Source organism: Palaemon carinicauda, unplaced genomic scaffold (assembly GCF_036898095.1).
Source record: "Palaemon carinicauda isolate YSFRI2023 unplaced genomic scaffold, ASM3689809v2 scaffold27, whole genome shotgun sequence".
Lineage (NCBI taxonomy): Eukaryota > Metazoa > Arthropoda > Malacostraca > Decapoda > Palaemonidae > Palaemon > Palaemon carinicauda.
The window spans coordinates 57,916-83,101 of NW_027170351.1; the positions used below are offsets into that span (position 1 = coordinate 57,916).

Consider the following 25,186-nt stretch of genomic DNA (forward strand, 5'->3'; position numbering starts at 1 on the left):
TGTTTACATTTTGGTTTACAAGCCAGGGTTGCCAGATATGGGGATTTATCCCCTAGATTTGGAGACTTATCCCTACATTTTGGGAATTTATCCTTAGGTTTGGGGATTTTGGATGACTGGTGACGATATTATGTACATGTATCTATGAAGAAACAGAGATGAGTAAGCCTTTATATTGTTGCAATTAGTTTATTTACAATTTCATGAAGTATAGCGAGTATTTTTTGGGATTTTTTGTATTAGAAGAAAATATATTTCTGGAAATGGGGATTTTTTATCAAGAGTTTTAGAGAATTTTACACTAACCCACCGCTGGCAACACTGTTTACCCGCCCGGTCTTTGTGAAAGGTAGTGAGTCGTGACGGAAATTACTCAAAAATAGGATAATATCTACCTATTACAGTAAGTTAACTATGATTTATAGTAATTAATAGAATGTATAAGTGTACAGTTAGGTTTAAGATCGGGTTTTAAGTGTAATTAATACGGGAAACAACTAATTTCATGTACTTAAGTACAGCCACCTGTAGCTTACGGTATCGTTAGTATTCTACACTTTACCGGGTAAAATAGACATTGATATCTGCTTAAATTTTTCAATTAGGTATGTTTATTTGTATTTGGAAATGATCTTGTTCATAATTTTAAGGCCAAGATCATTTTTTTATGTATAATTTCGTATAATTACGTTAGTACAGCCACCGTGTAGCTTACGGTAGCGTTGTTAGATTTCTACACTTAACCGGCCAAATGAACACCGATATATACTTTAACTTGTATGTTGGGTATGTTTAATTGTATTTGGTTGCTTGCATGCGCATAATTTTAAGGTTCATATCCGTTTTTATGTACAATTTACCTATACAAGGTTAAGATTGTGTACTTTTTCATCATACAGTGAAGTATGAATGACAGGTAAAAATATGTAGGACTCCAAACCTTTGCAAGTGAAGGATGCTGTTTATAGTATTTTTGTATAAGAACTGTCATATTTTTTTATACTACAGGTGGACTTGCTCACTCATTTATCATTTATTGGGTATCAAGACGTCTGCCCATCCATACTATAGCCAATTTTTTTAGCGAGGCAGATTTGCACCGACTGGCAGCGGTGCCCTTTTAGCTCGGAAGCATTTCCTGCTCGCTGATTGGTTGGACAAGATCATTCTAACCTATCACCGATCAGGAAACTTTTCCGAGCTAAAAGCGCACTGCTGCGAGTCGGTGCAAATCTGCCTCGCTGAAAGAAGTGGACTATAGTTGCTGTAAAGTAGTGTGTAGAGAGTTGGGTTACCAAAATTGGCCCTTTGTATATCAGCGACCAGTTCCTCCCGCGTGAATTAAACATTACCAAAATGACCATCAACTAACCTAAACTTTCCCCCTAACCTAACCTACAAGCCGTGTCCTTACCTATTACCTAACGAGGGCTGCGACCCCCTTTACACAGCCGTATTCTAAGTTAGCCCTAACCAAACATACAGCTGGCCGGTATCATACATACACCCCTCCCCAAAATTTTTGTCCACCTAAATACTCACCCACTCGGTTAACTTGCATAGCGGAACGTGTACTGCTTACCAGGACAGAAAAGCAATGAAATAATTTTTATTTGCGAGCGAAACAAAGACCCGAAAGTGAATAATTAGCGTTAATTCATTGAACACTTGTAAATACACTTATTAGTGTCGGTGATGACAGACACGGATAGGAAGAATTCATATTATCCATGCGAGTGGCAGGCCTAGTGACTCAACGTTTGGAGCCTTTGTATATCAGCGGCCAGTTCCTCACGTGTTCTTTAAAAATGGACAATGATTAACCTAAACCTTTCCAACGTTCTACACACACAACCTGATAAGTGGTGTTTCAGTCGTAAGTTAATAGGAGCCTTTGTATAATAACGGACAGGAATACATACGTACTTGGAACACCTAACCTAAACTTCCTTACCTAATTAACCTACAAGTAGTGTCATTATTTATATACCTAATGGGGTTTAATGCCCCTATGTGACTCCCCTTAGACTGCTGTAATCTTAGCGATAAGGCTGAAAATAAAGTAGTTATGTAGCATGGCCGTCTTTCTATATATACACCAGGTTACATGTTTGTATAGAAAAAATGGCCCAACGTTTTATATTCTAAACATCTTAATTATTTTTTTTTTCAATATTGACTTACATTGTAGAGTGTAATTAAAGCTCTTCTTTTATTCATGGTGTTATAAATGATAAGGTTAGGATAGAAAATTATGGTGGTCAACCCACCATTACAGAAAAACTTGGATTTTTTTGCCAGAAATCATTATTAAAGCCATTCAAAAGACCATAAAATACATTGTCTTATTTTTTACAAAACTGTTTTATTATTATTGTTATTACTAGCCAAGCTACAACCTTAGTTGGAGCAGCAAGATTCTATAAGCCCAAGGGATTCTAACAGGAAAAAATAGCCCAGTGAGGAAAGAAAATAAGGAAATAAATTAAAGATCAGAAAAAATTAACAATAAATCATTCTAAAAACAGTAACAACACAAAACATATGTCATATATAAACTGTAAAAAGACTTATTATATGATTTTACCCTCGTTTTAAGGAAGAGGCTATTTAGCCGGTCCTGGTAAAATAGACAAACCTGCTTTTATGCTTATTTTGCCGGTAAATATAAATAATGACAATAAAACTAAAAAATTACAAAACACTTAAAACAAATTTATTTATATAATTTTAAAGACAATTTTGAATCTTGTTCATTACAAATAAAAAAAAAAAATCATTAAAACGATTATTTTAACCAATTATTAAAATAAATACAGCTGTCTTAGATTTTTTAGGCATAACAGTCTCTGCAAATCCAAAACTTTCCTTTTGGGAGTGTTCTTTTACCAATACACTTAAGGTGCACCCACTGAAGACAACAGTCACAGACCACAGAATCCATCTTGCTCAAATCCTGACTACAGAGCTCACACGTTCACTGTGCTGACAATCTTGAGGCTTCATAAACATGCTCCACAGCTTTCCAACCGTCTGAATCAAAATATCGGCGGATTTTATGGATTGAAACATTTTCATCCAGACATGCTGTGGGAATTGAAGAAGGGTTTTGTTCTACGGCATTTTCAGAGAGAACCTCTCCATGCATGGCACGGATGGCATCTTTATCACTTACAAAGTAGCCAGGTACCTGTAGATCCCTGTTATTAGATGAGTTTTTGATGAATGGAGTTAGCTTATCAAGTCTTGACTTTTTCTTTGGAAGTCCCAGAACATTATTGTTTGACCCTTTGGATCTACCCCTTTTCCTGGCTTTTGGAGGCAAAGTGACATTATCTAGTTTAGGATTAGCAGGTTCTGGAACTGCACTGTTTTCAGTAAAAGTGGGTGGTTCTGTTTCACCATCGGCTGCAGATAATTCTGTACCTGTAGGACTTAAGTCAGAATTCTGTATATCTGGCAAATCATCTTGTTTTGTGCATTCAGTGATGCTGAAATTATGGTCAATTGGCATGTCAATCACTGGTAGATCCTGCATGTTTGTCTATTTTACCGGACCGGCAAAATAAGCTTAAAAGTAGGTTTGTCTATTTTACCGGGACCGGTTAAATAGCCTATTCGATATTTTTTATAATATCTGGCTGAAATCCAGGGTTTTGAAAAGCTATGGTTTTGCATTATAAATTGTCATCAATTATGTTCAGAACACCTTAACCCTTTTACCCCCAAAGGACGTACTGGTACGTTTCACAAAACTCATCCCTTTACCCCCATTGACGTACCGGTACGTCCTTGCCAAAAAATGCTGTAAAATTTTTTTTTTCATGTTTTTTATATTTTTTTGAGAAAATTCAGGCATTTTTCAAGAGAATGAGACCAACCTGACCTCTCTATGACAAAAATTAAGGCTGTTAGAGCAATTTAAAAAAAAAAAATATACTGCAAAATGTGCTGGGAAAAAAATAACCCCTTGGGGGTTAAGGGTTGGAAATTTCCGAATAGCCTGGGGGTAAAAGGGTTAATAACTCGCATACTGATTGATTAAAATGTGAAGGCTATTTCTTACTCCTAACTCCATTGATTGTGAGTTATTGTGCATATGTTCCTTTATTTTGCTTTTGCCAGCTGTTGTGTTTTATGTATGACATAAGCATTACCTGGGGGTTTTCAACCAATTACAAGCTTCCAGATATTTATGCGCATGTTCCCAGTTGTTGATTACAATGCTTTTTTCTCTCTCTCTCTCTCTCTCTCTCTCTCTCTCTCTCTCTCTCTCTCTCTCTCTCTCTCTCTCTCTCTCTCTCTCTCTCTCTCTATCCTCTTCTTCAATGTCAGCTTTACCACCATCACATAAAATTATCTCCAAGAGGGAAATACAATATTTTGTAAGTTGGTGTTATTTTTTTTCAAAATTTAGTGTAATTTCATCAATGTCAGCAATCAATCATGATGAAAACGCTCTCCGTTTGCTTGCCAGACCATAGGAGCGTCTAAGTAATGTTAATTTTGCGAGCGTAGCGAGCCACGGCAGAACAAAAATCATTAAAAGGACGTGGAGTGAATCATAGATAACTATACTTTAATTTGCAGCCACTTACATGAACCATATATTTTTCCAACTGGTTATCTTGTGCTTATTTTGAGTTTCTGATCATTATTATTGCTGCAAATCACTTGTTAAAGCATTTCACCACCTCAAAAACACTGGTTTCCCACTGGGGGTCTCCCATAATTGTTCAAAAACTCTGGGTGTTTTGCCCCAATAATATATGGCTCGTGTATTTGGCTTGAAATTAAAGTATCACATATTTACTTTGGTGTTTTTAACTTAATTTCCTCCATTCTTCATCATAAAAAAGTCATGGTTGCTGATGTGGTAACGTCCCTGACTGGTGAACGCCAGACTGGGGTTAAAGTTCTGCTCAAAGTCGTTAGTTTCTTTGATGCTGTAGCCTCATCATCCTTGTGAGCTAAGGATGTGGGTTTTTGGAGAAGCCTATAGGTGTATCCAGCAGCCATTGCCTGGCCCTCCTTGGTCTTAGCTTGGGTGGAGTTTGTGCTTGAGTGCTAATTATATGTATATATGGTCAATATCTAGGTCAATGTCACTATCTCTTACCTCTGCCATTCATGATAGGCCTTTAAACCTTTAAATAGTAGGGAACCATAGTCAAAACATTGGAACTTTAGTTTTCCAGGACTTCCAGACGCATAGGAAATGTGACTTTCCATCCCATTTTCTATGGAGTCATTTTTCAATATTAATCTTACCCGATAATCATGTAGCTGTCAACTCCGTTGCCCGACAGAATTCTACGGAAGGGATACGCCAGCGATCACTATACTAGAAGGGGGTGTACTCACCAGCGCCACCTGTGGCCAGGTACTGCAGTACTTCTTGTTGACACCACCTCAATTTTTCCTCTGTCGTGCTTCCGGCAAGACCTACATGGATACGCTTATAATTTTGGAGTCTTGTTCACGGTTTTTGGTGAAGTATTGCTCTAAGATTTCAGCTTTCGCTATACTGGAAACTTGTCTCTTAGCTTAGATAGCTTTTAAATTGATTTGATTAATGGTTAACGATCTTTTGCTTTAATTGGAATCCCCCTTGACTGTTCTTTGATTCAAGATGTCCGACCTTTCTCAAGCTCCTCCCCAAAGACGATGTAGGACTTGTATTAGGCGTATTCCGAAGGCCTCGGTTGATCCTCACACCGTTTGTTCCGACTGTAGGGGAAAATCCTGTCAGTTGGAAGATCGATGTGAGGAATGCGCCGGACTTTCGGAACTTGATTTTGTTCGATTCCTCAAGTATACCACTAAGTTAGAGAGAGAGAGAGTTAGGAGGAGTTCGGCTCGCTCTTCGCTTTATTCCTCACCCCATGATCCTCAACCTTTTCCTCCCCCTGTAGTGGCTACCCCCGAACCTACTATTTGTGCTCAGCCTGATATGTCTGATGTTTTACGTGCCATTCAGGCTTTAGGTGATAAAGTGGAGTCGGTAGTGAGTGACCACAAGTTCCTCTTGGCGGACGTCAAGGAACTTAAAGTGAAAAGTGCAGTGGGAAGTGGTAGTGCCAGTGCTGTGCTGAGTGCTAGTGTCAGTGTCAGTGTTGTGCGTGAGGGTACTTCTGTGCGTGCCAGTCGTCCTCCCAGTCCGGGACCTCTTGCAAGCTCCCAAGCCCAGGGGAGAAGCAATGTCGAAGGGCAAAAGGGTTCGGCAGGCCTTGATCGGCGCACAGCAGTATCCTCGGTGGTTGCGGGCGTATCTTACAGAGATCGTCACTTCCACTCTCAGACGATTGAGCCTTTAATTTACTCGTCTGCAGAAGAATTTTCGGGGAGAAAACGCTGGACTCAGGTCTCAAGACCTCTTAAGCGTAAAGTCCAGACCACACGAGTTCAACAGCCCGGATGTAGTCATTGGGCTAGCTCTGACTCGCCGCAGTCATCAGGTGACTGCACGCCTCCTAAGAGAGGTAAGGCGATGCCTCAACAGACCTCAACTTCTGTTAAGGCTTTGCCTCAACAGACCTCATCGTCTGTTGATCCCAAGATGGGTTTGCTGCAGTCCATGCAGTCGCAGCTTGCGGTCTTAATGCGTGAGTTTCAGGCAGAGAAGGTTACACCTTCTCCTGCGAGCGCTCCTCCTCCTCTACGCAGTCCAGTCTGCCAGACGTACGAAGTTGAGGTTCCTCAAGCTACCTCCATGCGTGAGCTACCGCGTTGGGAGTTGCCAGTTACCAGCGTTGTGCAGCAACCTCCACCTTCCTTGAGGCAGGAACCTCTTACCACGCGACAACCTCCTCTACAATGGGGACAGGAGTCTTATGCCTTACAACCTCCTCTTCCTTTGAGGCAAGAGTTTCTTGCAGTAAGACCATCCTCGAGGCAGCAACCTCTTGAGGTACGACAACCTCTACCATCCTTGAGGCAGCCACCTCAGCTCTTGCAGCTGCTACCTCCACTTTCCTCGAGGCGAGAACCTCAACTCTCGAGGCAAGCACCTCAAGAACCTCAACTCGTGAGACAGGAGCCGCCTTCTGCGCAGCCGCCACCTCAACTCTCGCAGCTCACACCTCAAGAACCTCAACTCGTGAGACAGGAATCTCTTACTGCGCAGCCACCTCAACCCTTGAAGCAAGCGCAACTCTTGAGACAGGAACCTCATGCAATGAGTCAGCCACCTCAACGCATGCATCTACCACCTTCTCCTCTACTTGACCAGTCTTTGCAGCCTGAACCTCAGGTTTTACTACAGTCGCCTCTCACCACGCTTGCTCCCCAGACTTCCGCAGAGCCTCCTTCTTCCCAGCCTCATGACTTTGTCATTACCAGCCCTCATCCTCTTCAACAGAGACTTGAGGATGAGTCCGCAAGTGTTTATGCAACCGCTTGTCAGGATTCTGCCGTTCAGCATACAGCTGTAACTTTACCTCTCGCTTCTCAACACTCAGGTGATGAGGTTTCTGAGGAGGAAGCTGCGCACCTGGATGATCCCTCTTCTGACGTGGAGGAACCCAAGTCGTTACCACCCTCCATTGACTTTCGCAAGGTCCTGGCTCTTTTCAGAGAGGTTTATCCGGATCATTTTGTTTCTGCTACCCCTCGCTCTCCTCCATCAGAGTTTTCTCTAGGCATGCAACCTGTTAAGTCGGCCTACACTAAGCTCGTCTTCGCTAGATCCTCTAAGAGAGCTTTGAGAATGTTAGGGGATTGGTTGCAGTCCAAACAGCAACTAGGGAAAACTTCATTTATGTTTCCACCTACTAAGCTGACTTCTAAGGCGGGCGTATGGTATGCCACAGGAGAGGAACCAGGCTTGGGAATCCCTGCCTCTGCCCAGGCTGACTTCTCAAGTTTGGTTGACTCTCCACGAAGATCGGCTATGAGGCGCTCTAAGGTCTGCTGGACTTTTTCTGACTTAGACCACTTCTTAAAGGGTGTCTTTCGCGCCTTTGAGATTTTTAATTTTCTCGACTGGTGCCTGGGGGCCTTGAGCAAGAAGACTGCCCCTTCTGACAAGGACTCGGCCATGCTTATAATGTCCTGTATGGATAAAGCAATTCGCGATGGTTCAGGCGAACTTGCCTCCATGTTTGTTTCGGGAGTACTCAAGAAAAGGGAACAACTTTGCACCTTCCTTTCCACTGGTATCACCTCTTGTCAAAGGTCTCAGTTACTTTTTGCTCCGCTTTCTAAGTTCCTGTTTCCTGAGGAGCTTATCAAGGAATTGTCTGCGGCCCTTATTCAGAAGGACACTCATGACCTTGTGGCCTCTTCAGCACGTAAGGCTAAGGTTGCTCCTTCGGTTCCTAGAACTTACCGCACCCCAGTGGCCGATACTCCTGCTACAAGATTTATTCCGCCCTTTCGTGGCAGAGCCCCCAGCCGAGGAAGTACCCGTCCAGACGGTTTCAGGGGCAGGTCTAAGAAAGGTCCCAAGCCTTCGAAAGGCAAACATTGACTCTCCTCCTCTCCAGACAGCAGTAGGAGCCAGACTCAAGATCTTCTGGCAAGCTTGGGAAAGAAGAGGTGCAAACGCCCAGTCTGTCAAGTGGCTAAGGGAGGGTTACAGGATACCATTCTGCCGCAATCCCCCTCTGACCACTTCTCCCATCAACCTCTCTCCCAACTACAAGGAAAAGGACAAGAGGCTAGCGTTACACCAGGAGGTGTCGTTCCTGTTACAGAAGAAGGCAGTGGTGATAGTCCGGGACCATCAATCCCCGGGCTTCTACAACCGTCTCTTTCTGGTGGCCAAGAAGACAGGAGGTTGGAGACCGGTGCTGGACGTCAGTGCGCTCAATGCTTATGTCACCAAGCAGACGTTCACTATGGAGACGACAAAGTCGGTCCTAGCAGCGGTCAGGCAGGAGGACTGGATGGTCTCGTTGGATCTGAAAGACGCTTACTTTCACGTTCCTATTCATCCAGACTCCCAACCTTTCCTGAGATTCGTTTTTGGAAAGGTTGTGTACCAATTCCAAGCCCTGTGTTTTGGCCTAAGCACAGCGCCTATGGTGTTTACGCGACTGATGAGGAATATTGCAAAATTCCTCCACTTGGCGGACATCAGAGCCTCCCTTTATTTAGACGACTGGCTGTTAAGAGCCCCCACAAGTCGTCGCTGTCTGGAGAGTCTCAACTGGACTTTGGACTTGATCAAGGAACTGGGTCTTTTGGTCAACTTAGAAAAGTCCCAGCTTATTCCCTCCCAAAACATCGTTTACCTGGGAATGGAGATTCGGAGTCAAGCTTTTCGGGCTTTTCCGTCGGCCCCAAGAATCAACCAAGCCCTAGAGTGCATTCTGAGCATGCTGAAGAGGAACAGATGCTCGGTGAGACAGTGGATGAGTCTAACAGGGACCCTGTCATCGTTAGCCCTGTTCACCGAGTTAGGGAGACTCCACCTCCGCCCCCTTCAATTCCATCTAGCAGCTCACTGGGACAAGGATTTGACGCTCGAAGCGGTCTCTATTCCTGTTACCAAAGAGATGAAGACTACTCTCATGTGGTGGAAGACCAACATCCTTCTCAAGGAGGGTCTATCGTTAGCAATTCAGACCCCCAATCTTCATCTCTTTTCGGACGCATCAGACTCGGGCTGGGGCGCGACCTTGGACGGACAGGAATGCTCGGGAACATGGAACAAGGAACAGGAAACGCTTCACATCAACTGCAAGGAGTTGCTGGCAGTTCATCTGGCCTTAATGAACTTCAAGTCCCTCCTGCTAAACAAGGTGGTGGAGGTGAACTCCGACAACACCACAGCCTTGGCATACATCTCCAAGCAGGGAGGGACCCATTCGAGGAAGCTGTACGAGATAGCAAGGGACCTCCTCATTTGGTCAAGAAGTCTAAACCTCACACTGGTAACGAGGTTCATTCAGGGCAATATGAACGTCTCGGCAGATCGCCTCAGCAGGAAAGATCAAGTCATCCCCACGGAATGGACCCTTCACAAGAGCGTGTGCAACAGACTTTGGACCTTGTGGGGTCAGCCAACGATAGATCTGTTCGCCACCTCCATGACCAAGAGGCTCCCTTTGTACTGCTCCCCAGTTCCAGACCCAGCAGCAGTTCACGTGGATGCTTTTCTGCTGGATTGGTCCCATCTCGACCTATATGCATTCCCGCCGTTCAAGATCATCAACAGAGTCATTCAGAAGTTCGTCTCTCACGAAGGGACACGGCTGACGCTGGTTGCTCCCCTTTGGCCTGCAAGAGAATGGTTCACAGAGGTACTGCAATGGCTGGTCGACGTTCCCAGGACTCTCCCTCTAAGAGTGGACCTTCTACGTCAACCTCACGTAAAGAAGGTACACCCAAACCTCCACGCTCTTCGTCTGACTGCCTTCAGACTGTCGAAAGACTCGCTAGAGCTAGAGGCTTTTCGAAGGAGGCAGCCAGAGCGATTGCCAGAGCAAGGAGGATATCCACTCGTAGAGTCTATCAATCCAAGTGGGAAGTCTTCCGAAGCTGGTGCAGAGCCAATGCAGTTTCCTCTACCAATACCTCTGTAACCCAAGTTGCTGACTTCCTGTTACATCTTAGGAATGTTAGATCTCTTTCGGCTCCTACGATTAAAGGGTACAGAAGTATGTTGGCTTCAGTTCTCCGCCACAGAGGTTTGGACCTTTCCTCCAACAAGGATCTACAAGACATCCTTAAATCTTTCGAGACTTCTAAAGAACGTCGTTTGTCCACTCCAGGCTGGAATCTAGACGTAGTCTTAAGGTTCCTTATGTCTCCTAGGTTCGAACCTCTCCAGTCAGCTTCCTTCAAAGACCTTACTCTCAAAACTCTTTTCCTCGTCTGCCTTGCGACAGCCAAAAGAGTTAGTGAGGTTCACGCCTTCAGCAGGAACATAGGATTCACATCCGAATCAGCAACATGTTCTTTACAGCTCGGATTTTTAGCTAAAAATGAACTTCCTTCACGTCCTTGGCCTAGATCGTTCGAAATTCCTAGCCTTTCCAACATGGTGGGTAACGAACTAGAGAGAGTTCTTTGCCCTGTCAGAGCTCTGAAATACTATCTTAAAAGGTCAAAACCTATACGAGGACAATCAGAGGCCTTATGGTGTGCCATCAAGAAACCTTCGATGCCTATGTCCAAAAACGCAGTTTCGTATTACAGTATATAAGGCTTCTGATTAGAGAAGCTCATTCTCACATGAAGGATGAAGACCTTGCTTTGCTGAAGGTAAGGACCCACGAAGTGAGAGCTGTAGCTACTTCGATGGCCTTTAAACAGAACCGTTCTCTGCAGAGTATTATGGATGCAACTTATTGGAGGAGCAAGTCAGTGTTTGCATCATTTTATCTCAAAGATGTCCAGTCTCTTTACGAGAACTGCTACACCCTGGGACCATTCGTAGCAGCGAGTGCAGTAGTAGGTGAGGGCTCAGCCACTACATTCCCTTAATCCCATAACCTTTTTTCAATATTAATCTTACCCGATAATCATGTAGCTGTCAACTCCGTTGCCCGACAGAATTTTACGGAAGGGATACGCCAGCGATCGCTATACAAGAGGGGGGTGTACTCACAAGCGCCACCTGTGGCCAGGTACTGCAGTACTTTTTGTTGACACCACCTCAATTTTTCCTCTGTCGTGCTTCCGGCAAGACGTTCATGGATACGCTTATAATTTTGGAGTTTTTTGCTCACGATTTGGTGATGTATTTGCTCTAGAGTTTAGCTTTCGCTATTCAGGAAGTTTTATCATTAGCTTAGCTAGCTTTTGGAATTAATTTGATTAATTATGGTGACGAAGAGAGTATGAACTCTCTTTCACTTTTAAATGGCCGACCCTTCCCTTAGACGGAAGTGTTGGTGTCTAAGAGAGTATAGACTCTCTTTCTTAATTTTGCTTAACAAAAGTTTTAGATTTATTTTATATCTCTCCACCTTTTATAGGCCTCTTCGTTTAACTTCCTTTTATTATAAACTTATTAAAATTAATTTTTATATTTGTTTATATTCGACCTTTCCTAATAGTAGGCGGTCTTTTCTTGGTATCGAAGTTAATTAACATTGAGCCCGTCATTTCGGTTTTACCTGTTAACATATTATGCTATTTTAATGTTTTTGAAAGAATTTCTTTGATAGTCTCGTACTGTTTACAAAGTTGAACTAACGTTTTGTATTGTCTCTGCAGTTGTTGACGTTCAGAACGTTCAACTTGCGCTCTATCGTTACGATAGAGAGAGAATTTTCACGGTGTCACGTTGCAGTAAGAGTTACCGTTTCTAGCGTTTTGTTCATTCTTTCTTAGATTAATGGTTTTAATTCTAATAAAGGAACTTTTTATTTGGGAAATTTTTCAGTTTTTTTCCTTTAACAATAATATGTTTTAACGATATATATGATTGGGCTCTTCTCTCAGGTTCTAAGTCTAGAGAGAGAGAGAGATAGAGACGGAGGGAGAGAGAGCTGGATAAACGTTTCGTTCAAGCGAGTAACGTGGTTATCGTTTTTGCTCTTCTCCCTAGTCTCTTTAGGGGAAGAAGGTAAACGTTTCTAGAGTTTTATTCTTGTTCTCAAGCTTTATGCGGTGAGAGATTTTAAACGTTGTTTATTTGATCTAGTGTTTAGTCTCTTTCCAGCCACTGAATTATTTATCTTTCATTAGATTTTTCTGTTACATTGTAATTCTGTTTTCGCAATTACTAACTTTTAAGGAAGGATAGAATTGCGTGTTTCAGGTACAAACCACTTAAAGTTTCGAGTTCAGTGAAATAAGTGCAAACAGAAAATCAAAAGTGATAAGTGATTAGCGCAAAGTGTGTCAGTGTTGTGCGTGAGGGTACTTCTGTGCGTGCCAGTCGTCCTCCCAGTCCGGGACCTCTTGCAAGCTCCCAAGCCCAGGGGAGAAGCAATGTCGAAGGGCAAAAGGGTTCGGCAGGCCTTGATCGGCGCACAGAAGTATCCTCGGTGGTTGCGGGCGTGTCTTACAGAGACCGTCACTCCCACCCGCAGACGATTGAGCCCTTATTTTGCTCGTCTGCAGAAGAAATTTCGGGGAGAAAACGCTGGACTCAGGTCTCAAGACCTCTTAAACGTAAAGTCCAGACCTCTAGAGTTCAACAACCCGGATGCAGTCATTGGGTTAGCTCTGACTCTCCGCAGTCATCAGGTGACTGCACACCTCCTAAGAGAGGTAAGGCGATGCCTCAACAGACCTCATCTTCTGTTAAGGCTTTGCCTCAACAGACCTTATCGTCTGTTGATCCCAAGATGACTTTGCTGCAGTCCATGCAGTCGCAGCTTGCGGTCTTAATGCGTGAGTTTCAGGCTGAGAAGGTTACACCTTCTCCTGCGAGCGCTCCGCCTCACCGCAGTCCAGTCTGCCAGGCGTACGAAGTTGAGGTTCCTCAAGCTACCTTACCGCGTTCGGAGTTGCCAATTACCAGCGTTGTGCAGCAACCTCAACCTTCCTTAAGGCAACCTCAACAATGGGAGCAGGAGTCTTATGCCTTGAGGCAAGATTTTCTTGCAGTTAGACCATCTTCGAGGCAACAACCTCTTGAGGTACGACAACCTCTACCATCCTTGAGGCAGCCACCTCAGCTCTCGCAGCTGCTACCTCAACTTTCCTCAAGGCGAGAGCCTCAACTCTTGAGGCTAGCTCCTCAGGAACCTCAACTCGTGAGACAGGAACTGCGTTCTGCGCAGCCGCTACCTCAACTCTCGCAGCTCACACCTCAAGAACCTCAACTCGTGAGTCAAGAGCCTCTCTCTGCGCAGCCACCTCAACCCTTGAGGCAAGCGCAACTCTTGAGGCAGGAACCTCATGCTATGAGTCAGCCACCTCAACGCATGCATCTGCCACTTTCTCCTCAACTTGAGCCTCTTCCCATTCAACTTTGAAATAACAAATGACAATAATAACACCTCATTACTTTCATAACTTGCATTTGTAATCATATACATGTATGCCTACACAAACATTATGATAATGGAGGTTATTCGTATTACTTAAATAAAAAAAAAAAAAATATATATGTTTTCCTTGCAATATATTTTTAACAAAATCGCAAAATATGGCAAAAATATCTTCAAAACAAAAATGAATTATGAGTTATGAATGTAATGTAAATTTTATGTTGATATTAAAACCCCATGCAAGCATGCATGAAGTAATGCAGTGTTGCCAACAGGGCGAGTTTCCCTTCCCTGAGGTGAAGTAGATTATAGTACGTATATTTAGTGCAGCTTAATTCTACGATTATCATGCCGGCTATCAAATTCATCAACAAAACAGTCTAATCAATTCCCTCGGCACGTGCACTTTCAATAGACAGTAATGCGATATTACTCAATCTAGCACTGGTCATGGAATTTCTGAGAAATGTTACACGCCATGCAACATGCTCTGCTTCCCTTACAGCATGCTCTACATACAGCATGCTCTGCATACAGCATGCTCTGCATACCTTACCGCATGCTTCTCAGTCACACATCTTTGGTTGTTGCCAACTCACTAGACTGTCAAGCAGTTTCATAACGTTGCCTTCTAGTCTGCTGCTTTTGCACCAGTGAAACCCTCACTGAGAGAACTTAGCTTTTCTCGGATATGGTCCCTGTAGATGAGAAAGTGCTTTTCTCCCTCCTTCTGATATTCCCTTGAGGACTCTGTCATTTGGAGAGGAGCCTTTAGCTGCGTAGCCCCCTATGGACTTTTATTTAAGCATAACATGCTTCCAGGGAAGGTAATGGTTCCACTTCAGTCGCTAACCCCGTCTGTTACCACACCTGCTCCCATAGACCTTGATCTGTGTTGCAAGACATGCAGTCCAAGCTTAGTCCTTGTTAGAGGATTTTTTGTTTACGGAGTCAGTGTGTCACTGGGAAGACGTTCAACAACCAGCAGAAGTGACTTGTTGTGACGCAGTGCGGCAACCTCAGCAACCCGATAAGGAGTTGTCTGTACGACCCAGACAGTCTAGACAGCTTCGGGTTGTCACTGTACTTCCTCGCTTCCCCATGGTTGACAGTTCACAGACTGTGCAGCAGTACCATGATCTTGTGTCCGGCTCCGTCAGACGACTGGCTTTTAAGAGCTCCCACAAGTCGTCTCTGTCTGGAGATTCTCAGATGGACTATGGATCTGACCAAGGAACTGGGCCTCCTGGTCAATTTTGAGGAGTCTCAGCTCGTCCCATCCCAGACCATTGTCTACCTGGGTATGGATCTTCAGAGTCGAGCTTTTCGGGCTTTTCCGTCGGCCCCAAGGATCTTCCAAGCCCTAGAATGCATCCAGAGCATGCTGAGAAGGAACCGATGCTCAGTCAGGTTGTGGATGAGTCTAACAGGGACACTTTCATCGCTGGCCCTGTTCATCGTGTTAGGGAGACTCCACCTCCCCCCCCCTTCAGTATCATCTAGCTGCTCACTGGATAAAGGACATGACGCTAGAGACGGTCTCAGTTCCTGTTTCCGAAGAGAGGTCTTCTCTCGCGTGGTGTAAGAACAGCTTTCTTCTCAAGGAAGTCTACCTCTGGCTGTTCAGAAACCCGACCGCCGTCTCCTCTCGGACGCATCAGACACGGGCTGGGGTGCGACTTTGGACGGACAGGAATGCTCGGGAACATGGAATCAGGAGCAAAGGACACTTCACATCAATTGCAAGGAGTTGTTGGCGGTTCTTCTGGCCTTGATAAACTTCAAGTCCCTCCAGCTTAACAAGGTGGTGGAGGTGGACGCTGACAACACCACAGCCCTGGCTTACATCTTCAAGCAGGAAGGGATTCTTTCGTGGAAGTTGTTCTAGATCGCAAGGGACCTCCTCATCTGGTCAAAAGATCGAAAGCTCACGCTGGTAACGAGGTTCATTCAGGGCGGTATGAATGTCATGGCAGATCACCTCAGCCGGAAGGGTCAGGTCATCCCCACAGAGTGGACCTTTCACAAGAATGTTTGCAGCAGACTTTGGGCCCTGTGGGGTCAGCCAACCATAGATCTGTTCGCTACCTCGATAACCTAGAGACTCCTGTTGTATTGTTCTCCGATTCCAGACCCAGCAGCAGTTCACGTGGATGCTTTTCTGCTGGATTGGTCCCATCTCGACCTGTATGCATTCCCGCCGTTCAAGATTGTCAACAGGGTACTTCAGAAGTTCTCCTCTCGCAAAGGGACACGGCTGACGTTGGTTGGCTCCGCTCTGGCCCGCGAGAGAATGGTTCATAGAGGTACTGCAATGGCTGGTCGACATTCCCAGGACTCTTCCTCTAGGAGTGAACCTTCTACGTCAACCTCACGTAAAGAAGGTACACCCAAACCTCCACGCTCTTCGTCTGACTGCCTTCAGACTTTCGAAAGACTCTCAAGAGCTAGGGGCTTTTCGAAGGAGGCAGCCAGAGCGATTGCCAGAGCAAGGAGAACATCCACTCTCAGAATCTATCAGTCTCAAGGGGAAGTCTTCCGTAGCTGGTACAAGACCAATGCAGTTTCCTCAACCAGTACCACTGTAACCCAGATTGCTGACTTCCTGTTACATCTAAGGAAAGTAAGATCCCTTTCAGCTCCTACTCTCAAGGGTTACAGAAGTATGTTGGCAGCGGTTTTCCGCCACAGAGGCTTGGATCTTTCCACCAACAAAGATCTACAGGACCTCCCTAGGTCTTTTGAGACCTCAAAGGAACGTCGGTTGTCCACTCCAAGCTGGAATCTAGACGTGGTCCTAAGGTTCCTTATGTCATCAAGATTTGAACCTCTCCAATCAGCCTCTTTTTAGGACCTCACATTAAAAACTCTTTTCCTCGTGTGCTTGACAACAGCTAAAAGAGTAAGTGAGATCCACGCCTTCAGCAGGATCATTGTTTTCACATCTGAAACGGCTACATGTTCCTTGCAGCTCGGTTTTTGCTAAACGAGCTTCCTTCACGTCCTTGGCCTAAGTCGTTCGAGATCCCAAGCCTGTCCAACTTGGTGGGGAATGAACTGGAGAGAGTACTTTGCCCAGTTAGAGCTCTTAGGTACTATCTTAAAAGGTCTTAACCTTTACGAGGACAATCAGAAGCCTTATGGTGTGCTTTCAAGAAACCTTCTTTTCCAAGGTCTAAGAACTCAGTTTCTTACTATTCAGGCTTCTGATTAGGGAAGCACATTCTCATCTGAAGGAAGAAGACCTTGCTTTGCTGAAGGTAAGGACACATGAAGTGGGAGCTGTGGCTACTTCAGTGGCCTTCAAACCGAGCCGTTCTCTGCAGAGTGTTATGGATGCAACCTATTGGAGAAGCAAGTCAGTGTTCGCATCATTCTATCTCAAAGATGTCCAGTCTCTTTACGAGTACTGCTACACCCTGGGACCATTCGTAGCAACGAATGCAGTAGTAGGCGAGGGCTCAGCCACTACATTCCCATAATCCCATAACCTTTTAACCTTTCTCTTGAATACTTTTTATGGGTTGTACGGTCGGCTAAGAAGCCTTCCACATCCTTGTTGATTTGGCGGGTGGTCAATTCTTTCTTGAGAAGCGCCGAGGTTAAAGGTTGTGATGAGGTCCTTTAGTATGGGTTGCAGCCCTTGATACTTCAGCACCTTAGAGTTGTTCAGCCTCCTAAGAGGAACGCTGCGCTCAGTAAGGAAGACGAACTTATTTAAGGCAGAGTAATGGCTCAAGTCGACTTCCTTACCAGGTACTTATAATTTCATTGTTATTTTGAATAACTGATAATATGAAATACGGGATACTTAGCTTCTTGATATACATGTACACTGGTTTTCACCCACCTCCCTGGGTGTGAATCAGCTACATGATTATCGGGTAAGATTAATATTGAAAAATGTTATTTTCATTAGTAAAATAAATTTTTGAATATACTTACCCGATAATCATGATTTAATTGACCCACCCTTCCTCCCCATAGAACCAGTGGACCGAGGAAAAATTGAGGTGGTGTCAACAAGAAGTACTGCAGTACCTGGCCACAGGTGGCGCTTGTGAGTACACCCCCCTCTTGTATAGCGATCGCTGGCGTATCCCTTCCGTAGAATTCTGTCGGGCAACGGAGTTGACAGCTACATGATTATCGGGTAAGTATATTCAAAAATTTATTTTACTAATGAAAATAACATTTTTAACCTTTCTCTTGAATGCTTTTATTGTTGTTTTTTGGGTTGTTACGGTAGGCTAAGAAGCCTTCCGCATCCTGGTTGATTTGGCGGGTGGTCAATTCGTTCTTGAGAAGCGCCTAGGTTAGAGGTTGTGTAGAGGTCCTTTAGTATGGGTTGCAGCCCTTTATACTTCAGCACCTTAGGGTTGTTCAGCCTCCTAAGAGGAACGCTGCGCTCAGTAAGGAAGACGAACTTATTAAAGGCAGAGTAATGGTTCAAGTCGACTTCCTTACCAGGTACTTATAATTTCATTGTTATTTTGAATAACTGATAATATGAAATACGGGATACTTAGCTTCCTGATATACATGTACACTGGTTTTTCACCCACCTCCCTGGGTGTGAATCAGCTACATGATTATCGGGTAAGATTAATATTGAAAAATGTTATTTTCATTAGTAAAATAAATTTTTGAATATACTTACCCGATAATCATGATTTAATTGACCCACCCTTCCTCCCCATAGAGAACCAGTGGACCGAGGAAAAATTGAGGTGGTGTCAACAAGAAGTACTGCAGTACCTGGCCACAGGTGGCGCTGGTGAGTACACCCCCTTCTAGTATAGTGATCGCTGGCGTATCCCTTCCGTAGAATTCTGTCGGGCAACGGAGTTGACAGCTACATGATTATCGGGTAAGTATATTCAAAAATTTATTTTACTAATGAAAATAACATTTTTAACAGTGTGCATTGTGTTAAAACTGCCTCCTTAATTAACACCTTCACCCAAGGGGTTACTGTACTGTAATTTTCCAGTGGCCACTTTTCTCTTGGTAAGCAGCTCTTCTAGGAGGACACTCCAACATCAAACCACTGTTCTCTAGTCTTGGGTAGTGCCATAGCCTCTGTTTCGTGGTCTTCCTCTGTCTTGGGTTAGAGTTCTCTTACTTGAGGGTACACTCAGGCACACTATTCTATCTTATTTCTCTTCCTCTTGTTCTGTTAAAGTTTTTGTAGTTTATACAGGGGCTTGTTTCCTTTCCTCACATGGCTATTTTCCCTGTTAGCGCTCCTGGGCTTATAGCATTCTGCTTTTCCTACTAGGGTTGTAGCTTAGCAATTAACCCTTTTATCCCCAAATGACGTACTGGTACGTTTCACAAAACTCATCCCTTTACCCCCATGGACGTACCGGTACGTCCTTGCAAAAGAATGCTATAAAAATTTTTTTTTTTTCATATTTTTGATAATTTTTTGCAAAAAATTCAGGCATTTTCCAAGAGAATGAGACCAACCTGACCTCTCTATGACAAAAATTAAGGCTGTTAGAGCAATTTAAAAAAATATATACTGCAAAATGTGCTGGGAAAAAAATTACCCCATGGGGGTTAAGGGTTGGAAATTTCCAAATAGCCTGGGGGTTAAAGAGTTAATAATGATAATAACCTAATGATTTATTGGTTTTTGCTCTGCCGTATGCTTTCTTCGCTCGCAATTAAATATCTCATTGCAAGTGGAATATGTTTTGCTATGCGGGTTTGCCCCGTGGGCTAATACTTAAAGCATTATCAATTACTGTATAAAAACTTACAATTTGAATACCTTGGTTATTATTACCCAGTAATTGATGGTTATTAGAGATTTATGAATGCTCTAGTAACGATTTATTGGAATAATGCAGTTTAAAATAGTTACCTGATAAACTGTAAAGTAAAGCCAGGATCCCCACCTAACCTACCCTGGGAGCCGTATCCTACTTGCTTCCCTACTATCAACGTACTGCTAAGCATAGGGTTGCGACTTGTCCTAGGACAAGTTAAGGATACAGTGGACGAAGGAGTGTGTGCCGTACAGAATTTAGGAAATTGGACCCGATTAAGTGTAGACTTTTACCCTCAACTATAGTTACAGATCGATATTGATTCAAGTTGATTAATTTGATTTTAAATATTGGCAATTTAATGGTTCTTTCCTCTTACCTCAAGCAGTTATAGACTTTTTATGTTGAATATTTTGAAGAATAATTTCTTTTGTGTCAAATTTTTCTCTAGACGCACATCTCCCAAAATTAAAACTATTCAAAATGGTTGTAGTGTCACCCGTTAGGTTAGGTTGTGAATCCTACATTTGGTTATAACCTTAAACCTTATCTTTGATTCTCATTAGAAATGTGGTTTGTCGGTCATAACTTCTAGAGTTTTAAAAAGTAAGGATATCTGCCATATAGCCTATTTTCATCGGCATTGTTCAAATTCCGTATAATTACACCAGAGATGTTTATTTTCTTCATTAGGGATATTGTACTGCAATACAGTAAAAGTTTGCCCTGTTATTAATTAACCCTTTTACCCCCAGGCTATTTGGAAATTTCCAACCCTTAACCCCCAGGGGGTTATTTTTTTCAAGAACATTTTAGAGTATATATTTTTTTAAATTGCTCTAACAGCCTTAATTTTTGTCATAGAAAGGTCAGGTTGGTCTCATTCTCTTGGAAAATGCCTGAATTTTCTCAAAAAATGATCAAAAATATGAAAAAATGAATTTTTATAGCATTTTATTGCAAGGACATACCGGTACGTCCGTGGGGGTAAAGGGATGGCTTTTGTGAAACGTACCAGTACGTCCTTTGGGGATAAAAGGGTTAAGAAATTGTAATGGATAGAATATTTTGAACCCATCATTATTATTATTATTTCTTGCTAAGCTACAACCCTTGTTGGAAAAGCAGGATGTTATAAGCCCAGGGGCTCCAACAGGGAAAATAGCCCAGTGAGGAAAGGAAACAGGGAAAAGTATATCTTAAGAACAAACAGTAACATTGAAATAAATATTTCCTAAATAAACTATAAAAAATTCAACAAAACAAGAGGAAGAGAAATAAGATAGAAGTGTTCCTGAGTGTACCCTCAAGCAAGAGAACTCTAACCCAAGACAGTGCAACACCATGGCACTACCTAAGACTAGAGAACAATGGTTTGATTTTGGAGTGTCCTTCTCCTAGAAGAGCTACTTACCATAGCTAAAGAGTCTTTTCTACCCTTACCAAGAGGAAAGTAGCCACTGACCCACTACAGTGCAGTAGTTAACCCCTTGCGTGAAGAAGAATACATTTGTATAAAATTATCCAAATTCTATGCCTTCAGACAGTAATATCCCACTTTCTATAGTGCCAGAACTGGTTGCCACTTGCAATCGCCATCAAAGTCGCCAAGCAGAGCCTTTTTTTTCTGTCAGGTGACATTTTTTTGCCAGTCGTCTACACTCTCTTCTAGAAATGTTATGTTCATTATTGTGGAACAATTGTTGTTGTTATTATTATTATTATTATTATTATTATTATTATTATTATTATTACTAGCTAAGCTACAACCTTTGTCTTCTTTAGGTCCTGTAGACGCTGCCACTGCCAAGAAGATGTTGATGAAGCCCCAGAAAATGATCGACAAAGGGCTCACAAGAGGTCATCCTTATTATCATGGTTGGTGAGGATTTTGTTGTTGTTATCATGACGAATATATCTGCATTTCCCTCTTGCATAGAATAAGAACTATTCTGGTGTGTTTATGACTGTTTGAACAGTATTGATGTCCTTTACTGCCAGGAAGTCATACTTTCCTAAAGGAAACCATATTTCCAAAGGGAAGCAGACTGGGGAAACAACACAGGAATACAGCCTACCTTAGGGAAAGGTAAAGTAAGGCCACCAAGTCTTAAGGGTGGTGGTAGTGGACAGAACCCCCAGTAGGTAAGGGTGGCCATCTTAAGTTAGGTCAGGTCATGTCGTATCTTTTTGTTTGCTTCCCTTTGGAAATATAGGTTTTCAATTGTAACATTTTATGACAAATGTCTTCATAAAGTTTTTGTTCCCATATGAATACAAATCATCGACCTTTTAATAGGTGTACGACCTGAGTAAAGGTGGAAAGGCCGTTCAAACTATGATGTGGAAATTATGATTCCTCGGGAGCCGTCGGGGTTGTTAGGGGTTGGAGAGTAAGCCCCACCCACTCCACAGTCAGCTAGACACTCACTTTTGACTTCAGCCACAAGCTGTTTTTATTGTTTACTTTTTCTTTCTAGAAAAAAGACTTTGAAGAGTGAAGTAGATGATGAATGGAGAAGTATTGATTTAAAAGCTCAAAATAGAGATGACGGGTGGAATCTAACCGAGGCCCCTTTTACGTCAATAGGCATAGAAGTAGATGATGATCTAGAGTAAATGGTTTAGTGGGCTGACATACTGTAGTCTCTGGGTGAAACTGGATGAATTGAATTGAAAACTCAAGGATATGCAGTTGTTATGGGTAAAGCCACAAATGTGTGATAGGTTTATGTGCATACCTGCCAATAATGTAATCATCTTTGTACCTCCCTCTCGGTTTCTTGACCGTTTGCAGTCATTCCCTCGCTCTGCAGGGCTTTACAACGATGACAACAATTGAAACCTATGGAAAGTGGTCTTCCTTGGGCATCGCTGGTGATCTGTCTGCAGATTTTTTTCTGCGGTCGAGACTTCTAAAGCTGCCCCTACTGTGTCTTTCTGACTCCCACAGTTTTTGATCCCAAATAAGGGTGCCAAGAAGAAGCATGTGCACTCCTCGTATTCTAAGTCTTCCACCTTTTCATGTCTTTATAAGATTCTGTAGACATTGCTCATTCCAAAAAGGAGAAATCATCGAAGAAGCCCTGGAATAACGATCGACAGAGGGTTTGCCGGAGACTCCTGCCGCTTACATGTGAGAGGGGGTATCGAGAACCAACCCAGACTGTGAAGCCATCTCAGTACACTATAGGAGTTTACGCTCTTACATTAGCGGTCCTCGGTCTCCTTTCGGACTGAGCATGTACACTGTCTATGAGGTGAAGGGCTCGCCCTTTCGTCCCCATTATCCTGGATGCTCAACCGATCTCTCTTCTTAGGTCAGGGGCTTACTGTCCTACTACCGTACTATGCTTGATCTCATATGGGCCTGAGCTATGGCTGTCAGGATGTGGGGCACTGCACTTTTCATAGCTCCTGGACATGAGGAACACTGCAGTCCTCCTGCCTACAGGTAATTTCTTATCAAAGGGTAGAAAGAAGATGCATGTTCCATCGTTTTGGCTTTCTCTCGTGTAACCGTGATCAGGAATACAATCCTTGGTCTCCTTGAGATTGGTTTCCTCTTGGTGTTTAGGTCCAGGGAAACAGGAACACAGCCATTGGTCTCCTTGTGGCTCATGGTGACTGGGAAGGAGTTCCCACTTGCACGTTCGATCGGGAACTACGGATTGTCTCCTAATTCATAAGAGTGAGGATACAGTACTGTACCTTTTCACGATTGCAAGGGATCAGATATTGGTCATTACACTTCTCTCATGCTTGTAGTTAGAAATATGATCCTCTTGATTCTGGGATTAGGGGAAATATTCCATTATACTTGCACAATAAGAAACATGATCACAAGTCAGCTGTTCTTTCCTCATGACTCATCCACACATGATTGGGAATGTTCACACCTGACCACCATGGACTTCTCGTAGTGCTCATTCAATTGCCGAGATGTTACGTTGCACATCAACGATCTTGAACAAGGTTTAACATCACCTAGTAACCGATTTCACACCAGCCTGCTGCCGAATATTGCGTTTACCTGTACACTCCTTTAGTTTTGAAGGGCATGAATGACAGACAAGTGGTATGTCTGATGTATTTAGGGGAAATTTTTGCCTGTCATATTTTCTGTTGTTCATTTTATTCCGCCGAAATTTCCAGTTGATATTAATTTTCACCATTAAAATTATTTTCCGAGTGGTGGCTACAAGATTCCCACGTGTTTCTACACTAATACTGTACAAACCTTTGTCCTTTATTATGGGAATTGATTTAAGCGCAGCTGGAACTCGACGGTTAAAAACTTGTAACGAGGTGTCGGCCATAGCTGCTAGTTAATGTTTGGCTGCCGGCAAGAATGATTTCGTAATCTTTACCCTCAGGAATGCTTACTTTCACATTCCCCTAAATTGTTCTTCAAGGAAATACCTACACTTTGTCCCAAGGAGCAAAGCATTTTAATTCTGTCCTGTAATTTTTCTACAGGTTATCCAAAGCAGCCCTGGTATTCACTCGAGTATTGACGTAGGTGTTGGCATGGGATCATGCCTACAGGATGTGTCTGATTAGGTCTTTAAACAGCTGGCTAATGCTAGCAGACTCAGAAACCCAACTTTATCAGCATCAGGGCAGGCTCCTATCGCTTTGTCGCAATTTGGGATTGTGATAAATCAAGAGAAGTCGTAACCTTTTTCCCACGTAGAGAATGTGGATGTAAACACTGTAGCAAGGAAAGTCTATCCATCCCAAGACAAGGTTTCCCAGGTCAAGGGAGCAGCTCATCCCATACTAGGTCACATGACCTCACTGGAAAAGCTCGTTCTGCACGGTTGCCTCTGCCTATAACCGTTGCATTGGCGTCTAAAAAGACAGTGGTCACGAGCCACAGATTCCGGTCAAGCAAGACACCCGATCCGATTTTCTATTGTGGCTGAGAGATGAGAATCGAGTACAGGGTCTCCCTTAGAGTGTCCCCTTCCAGATCTTCTCCGAGGACCATCTGACATTGAGACACTGGTCCCTAGAATACAAGTCCCTTCGCATCAACATGCTATACAGTCATTGAATGCAGCCTATCTAGGCTTATAACACTTTCAGCCACTTGGTTAAGCCCAGTACACACTATGATTCGCGTATCAGCCTCGTGGTGCAGTAGGGGTGTTGAAAAAAATTATTAGCAGCCAAACTGTACTGCAACCCTGCTCACTTGTTTTCATCCGCCAGCCGGCTAGTTGCAGTTCGGCTGTCGTTGATAAAGGATGTATGCTGATGATTTACTTTACCAGGAGACTACTGTTATTGAAATTAATGAAATTATTAATAAAAATATTACTGTTATGATTAGAGTTAACAAAAAAAGATGAAATGTTAGTCCTTGTCTACTCAGTGGAAGACGGCGAGTTAGCCGCTGGAGCTCAGCGGACGTCCTCCTACGTTGTAAGCTGACGCAACTCTTGTGCAACGCATCAAAAATCAGGCCGGCCTATCGACTCGGATGTGCAGTTTCATGTTGAAAAAGTA

The 25,186-nt window shown here is 43.3% G+C and overlaps 1 long non-coding RNA gene across 3 annotated transcripts in view; it reads left to right on the forward strand.

Moving 5' to 3' along the window:
* The first annotated feature begins 323 nt into the window (after positions 1-323).
* LOC137636313 (uncharacterized) overlaps positions 324-25,186 on the forward strand; it is a 175,896-nt gene continuing 151,033 nt past the window's right edge. For all 3 annotated transcript variants that reach the window (XR_011043054.1, XR_011043053.1, XR_011043056.1), the window contains exon 1: positions 324-403. This is a non-coding gene — a long non-coding RNA (uncharacterized lncRNA). The remainder of the gene's footprint in view (positions 404-25,186) is intronic.